A 6737-nucleotide genomic window follows, 5' to 3' on the forward strand; every position below is an offset into this window, starting at 1 on the left:
AATGACAAATGGATATAATGATTATATAGGAAAGTTCAGTGAATTATCTCGATAGATAAATGTGTACAAAAAGAAAGAGAGAGAAAGATTGTGTGAGATAGATAGATGGGTAGATAAAGAGAAAGAAAGACAGAGAGAGAGAGAGAGAGAGAGACAAATGAAAGAAGAGAGTGAAAAGTAGAATTGAACGAAAAGAAAGGAAAGGAGGTAGGTACATACATTGAAGGTACACCCGTTATCCGAAAATATACGTGTGCTTTCGGTCGTCTCTGTTGGGTCCGAGTGAGTACGCGAAGAGAGAAGAGGATTCTGAAGCGGAGGCTGACGCTCAGGGACTGCCAAGCTAGTCGCTTCGCATCCCAGAAGCCTCTACCCCACCATTTGCTTCCGGCTAAGCCCGCGTTGCCACCGCGTCCCAAGCAACTTGAAGCCACTCGTACTTCTGTTTGTGTTTGCTAATTGTGAATTGTCTACTTCTTGCCGGTGGTGCCCTGTGTACGCTTGATGGGAAGGGATATGGCGAGGAAAGAGGAATGGGAGGAGAAAGAGGAGAAGGAAGAGGAGGAGGAGGAGGAGGAGGAGAAGGAAGATGACGACGACGACGACTATGATGACTACGACGAGGAGGAACGCTCGAAAAGGGCCGTATGCTGTGAGAAACAGAGAGAGAAAGAGAGAGAGAAAGAGAGAAGAAAAGATAGAGATAGAGATATAGATAGAGATAAAGATAGAGATAGAGAAATAGAAAGAGAAACAGATAGAGAAAGATGAACAGACTTGTAGAGAACGCTAGAAAGCGAGTCGAGCTACGAGGATATCGCCTACGAAATGCCTCAAACCGTGGAAAAGCCATCCCCTTGGGGATGCTTTCGTCTCTCGCTGCCTTCTACATCCCTACTTCCTTGCACCTACCCTTTACCCCTTTATCCCCTATTCCCTTTACTCCTCCTTACGACCCTCTCTCTCTCTCTCTCTCTCTCTCTCTCTCTCTTGCTCTCTCACTCTCTTTCTTTTTCTAGCTAACCCCGCAGACACTCGAGTTTACCTCACTAGTCGCTGCTTACACGAGTACCATTCGCCAAGAGGCACCCGCGAGCGAAAGGGTACCAATTTTTAGCCAACCCACGCTTTCTCCGAGCTATCTGCTCTTCCTGCCACGCGCTTTTAATCTTCTTTTTCTTCTTTTTCTTCTTCTTCTTCTACTTCTTCTTCTTATTCCTATCCTTATTCTTATTCTTCTTCGTTCGAAATCACTTTTCTTCGTCTTTGTCTTTGATCAGATCCCAATATATCAAGAACAACGATAAATATCAGCTATTTCTTTGGAATCGTCCGTTATTACCATTTCCATTCAACTACCTCCCTCCCTCTCCCTCTCTTCTCTTTTTCTCAGGACAAAATTCGAGCCGATAATAAGACGAATCTCGGCGAGGACTCGGTGTCGTTCGTATCGTTTTATTGCGAGACGAGACGAATCTCCAAGGGAAAAGCAACCGAAAGAGGAAGAGAGAGAGAGAAAGAGAGAGAGAGAGAGAGAGAGAGAGGGAGCGATGGGGTGGTGAAAATCTGTTGGCTCACCCTCTACTTCGACGAACGTTTCCCGACGTCGAAATATATCCCAGAGTATCTCTCTCTCCCTCTCTCTCTCTTTCTCTCTCTATCCCTCTTTACAAACGGGGGACATATTGTTTGGTTCAGTAATTCCTCGCGTTATTTCCCGTGTTTGCTTTTTATCATTGTAAACCGATATAGATTGTCCGGGGCAACTTCCCCCCAGCGGGGAGAAATTTGTCTAGATAAAGAGGAGGGTTTGTAAGAGAGATAGAGATTAATAGAAAAAGAGAACTCTATCCCAATCCTTCCTTCCTACCTTTATTTCCAGTTATTCCTTGCGAGCGTGGACTCAAAAAAAAGAAGAGAAAAAAGAAACTTTTAATTAAACGCGTACTACTCTCAATCACGCACAGGTATAGATATTTTATGTATGTATGTGTGTGTATATATGTACGTCTCAGTTGAAAAGAAAAAGAAAAAGAAATTTCTAGATAAGACTACAGGATGATTTCTTATGCAATCAACTATCACAAGTAGACGTTGTCTTGCTATAACTTTTCATATAGAAATAGAAATAGAAATTGTTAATCTTGTTTTAAAGGGTTTTATAAGAACCATGACATTTTTCTTTTTCTATCCTTTTTTTTTTTAATATGTTGTGCACTATGTTTTTATTGTTGTTGACTAACAAATTGATTCAAGCAAATATTGTAATATTTTAAATACAATTTATGTATGTATCATTGTGGTAAATAAATATTAAAATAAAACTTTGTGTTTAAATGTTCTTTCATGTATTAACATGTCAATATAAGCAAGATGCCAATTTTCAGTGGAATTTAAATGCAACCATTAGCTCAATAATAGTTACTTGTGTTGCATCGCCTGTCAAATATATGATAAATATTTGATCGCAACTAATATTGATTGTCCGGGTCTCACCTCGTGGATGTTGCTGCATATATGATGAGAACTATGAAAATTAAAAGATTCTAATATTAATCATTTGAATGTAAACATGAAATCTATCGGGAAACGAATTATACACGAAAATTTCGGTATCGTTTGATATAAATTTATCTAGTCGATTAAACTCGGGGAAAAAATAGAAACTCTATAGACTCTCTCGAAAATCTATTTCTATGTATATTATAATTAAGGTTATAGTATTATTTATAATTATTAGTATTAATATAATTATATTCTATATAAACCAAGAGCATCTTATATTTAAAAAATATTAAAAGTTTCGAATATGAAGTAACAATTAATTTTGTGTAGATAAAATATGATTTACAATAAAATATAAAGATACAATATAAATATTTATATATATATATATATATAAATATTCTAATTTGTAGTTTGAATCATGTTCTTCAATTATTTTTCCTCACCGAAAATAATTATAATATTAATATATATATATTATAATAAAAAATACATATACCTAAAGATTAAATTATTTATTGCATATCGAGAGAGTATTTTCAGTCTGCAAAAATAATTGAAAAACATGATTTAAACTACAAATAAGAAGGAATAATTAGGAAAAAGAAATATAAACTTACGTCCAAACGAAGTTTTAAAAAAATTTATTGATGAAGATCTGTAAGACAAATTTTTATATATGTAGGCACTTACCTAATAACCCTCTCAATTATAACAATCAGTCAGTTTTAAAAATACGGCGAAATAAATCTTTTAGTAAGAACATGGCATAAATTCTTATATTAATCTACTAATATGATTGAGAAATTCTATTTAACACGAACGACATTGATTCTAGTTCGCGCATCGATTTAATTTTTAAAATAATACAAATAATAAATAAATATCACAAGTTGAAAATTTGTTAAATATACGAAAGTAGGAGAAAGAAAATAATTAAAGAATAAATTATTAATACAGAGTACATATAAGATTAAATATGCATATATAATAATGCATAAATATATTTGTACCATATATATAATAAGTGTATGTGTGATGTACATATGTATATATATGTATTTACAAATAAAAATCCGTATATGTGATAAAATCGAATATGACGCGAAATACGATCGATTACAATTAATAAATTATTATATAAGTAATTAAACGGAACTTAAAAGAAAAACAAGATCTAATATAAATGAGAAATTAATTTGATAAAAATTAACGAATTTGAAAGAAGGAACAGATTCGAATACGTCTGGAAAGCTGTTTAGTCTATCGAACGTGATAGGTTGGTTATTAGACGTTTGTATGGGAGAATAATGAATATCTTCCTATGCTCAAGGCCAAGAGCGCGCAACCATTTCTCTTGTTTTGTTTACATGTTCTCTTACTTTTTCTAAACTTTCAATGTAATACGACGTAATAAAACGAACTAATACGTAATAAAATTTTCAAAGGAATTGTCGATTTGAGAATGATGAAGTGTATTTTATCTATGTCCGTGTCTGTAAATATTTATTTTTACTATAGCAATAAATTAGATAAATCAAATATAATCAAATTTTATACATAATTCGGATATCATTATGACAAGTACAATTCAACATTTTAAATCGATCGCTTGAAAATTTTTTGAATAAAGCTCATTTGTTTATAAATTTTTTTATATTAAAAATCAACGAAATGAACGAATCAAGCTCACTACAATTTTACAGTACACTTTTATAAGATATATAGATATTTCGTTTCAATTTTTAAACAAATTGATTGATTTGTTTCTTATTTGAAATATTATTGAAATATATCTGAAAATATTACTTATTTTAATATGGTATTAAAATATGGTATAGAATGACGAAATCGTAGTAAACGCATAAAATGAGTAAAAGGAATCAAACTATGATAAAGACTTAATATACCTAACACGTACATACGATAATAATACCTACATAAAAATTCTCATAAGAGGGGGTTTCAGGGATTTAATACACCCCATAAAAAAGGAACCGTGTCGGCTATGAATATTGAGAAAAACCTGATTTTCGAGCAGTGAAAACAGTTGGATGGATTACTATTTGCTCCGCGCCATCGTTGAATATGCATCATTTATGTTTTTTGTCGCTCTCTTTTTATTTATTTTTTTTTTTAAATCGATATCTCCATATCGACGCGTTTATTTTTTGCGTTATCTTTTTCCGAATGATTTCATAAAAAGAGAAAAATTAATTTTTAATAATTTATTTTTATATTAATATAGAGATTAAAACAATTATTAGACAAATAATATACACATAGACACACACACCCCCGATGTATTTAAGTAAATTCAGAAATACATACATGCACACATAAATAAGTCTAATCCAATTCATCGTGGGCTCCACGTGGATGAGTTTGAATTTAGAAGTTCGAATTGTCTTTCAAGTGGTTGCGTGCGACGCCATAGGTATCGAGCACGCTTGTCATATGGCAGGGCACGTGCATCGACGCCAAACTTGTCGCGGGACAAACAACGGATAAAACAAGTCTTTCTCTAAGAGGGCTGTCCATCTCAAACAAAACTTCCCTGCTTTGTTGGTGTCACCCTATTAAAAGAAATACGATTGGATTGAGGATATTTCGCGATATATTAACTTTGATTGATATGATGTAGTGACAATAAAATATTATTAAATAGATAGGCTACATCGTAGGCAAAATTGTTTTAACGATATCTATCAAAATTTATAAAAGATTTAATCGTACACACACATACACACACACACACACACATAGAAAGAGAAAAAGAGAAAGAGAATATTCGAAATTTCGAGAAGTAACAAGTATTTACCTAGCTACAAAACACAATATTATTAATCATCAACTTCTTAATATTATTGATTGATTCGTTAAGTTTCATAGATAGTATGGTTGGTTATTAACAAAAGTATAGATGTCAGGAGATCGAGAGTAACAGGATCAAGAGTAGAGAAAAAGGGGTTTGCGTAATCCAAGGTAAGAAAAGGCGTCGGAGCATCGACTGCGTCCTTGTCACGGAGTGGGTGTAAGTGAATGAAAGTGGAGAGAAGATAGAGGAGACGAAGAAGAAGGTGCGACGAAGTTGGCTGTCTGATCTGTTACCAAAGACCTTTCTCTCTCTCTCTCTCTCTCTCTCTCTCTCTCTCTCTCACTCTCTTGCTCTTTCTCTCTCATATTTAATGAACTTCGTCGTCTTTAAGGGAGCGAGCAGGTAGAGCCGTCAAAAGGTAACGCGACTACGCCTCGCAACCACCCTCCACTACTGGCAAAGTATTACCAGCAGGAGCAGCACCCTCTAGGAACGAGTTGCTGGGGGTGGAAAACGCCCTCGATTGGCGTGGTCGTCGCTAAGCAGGGAGGACATCGCGCAGCCCCATTGGCTCTTCACGAATCCATACTCCCTATTCATTCGCGATCCCATTCGTCGACCTCTCGATTTGAAATCATCTCCTCTTACACCTCCTCCTCCTCCTCTTCCTCCTCTTCCTCTTTTTTTTACTTCTCTTTATCCTTTTCCCTACCTCCCACCCTCTCACTCGCGTTCTCTATTTCTGTCTCTCTCTTTCTCTCTCTCTCTTCCCCCTCTCTTCATCGGGAACGCAATTCGCCCCTTAGAGCCGCCTTTTCAAAGGCTTTCACCTTTCACCCAACGTTTCCAAGTAAATATCTTCCTAATAAGCGTACACGTTCGCGCGAGTATGTACATACATATGTACGTTAACTCGCTTCCTAGTTCTGAAATAACAAGATTTCACTAGCAGCATTTTGTCAAATGATTTCAACTTCTATTTTCTTCCTCTGGATTATATATATACACACATACACACACACACGCACATTTCTTTTTTCAGATTCTTACGATATATATATACACACATATGACATTTTTAAAATAATATATATAGTATGTATATATATTGTGTTATATATATGTTGTGTGTGTGTGTCTGTGTATCTATGTAGAAACGTAATCAGAATAGTTGTAATTTAAACTTAAAACGTGGTTAGCGTCGTGTGATCGATAATTCGAGAAGAGGCGAAGAGATAAGATCGGAACAGTGAATAGAGAACGGCTTTGGATTGTGTCAGAGTTGAGAAGGATGGTGGAAACTCTAGAGAGACAAAAAGGAAAGAGGATAGTAAGACTTTGGTCGGTTGCCTGCACTTTTGACGTCGGCGCGTTCGGTGTCACCTCGAGTTCGTTTTCAGAGATAGAGATAGAT

Source organism: Vespula vulgaris, chromosome 10, assembly GCF_905475345.1.
Source record: "Vespula vulgaris chromosome 10, iyVesVulg1.1, whole genome shotgun sequence".
Taxonomy (NCBI): Eukaryota; Metazoa; Arthropoda; class Insecta; order Hymenoptera; family Vespidae; genus Vespula; species Vespula vulgaris.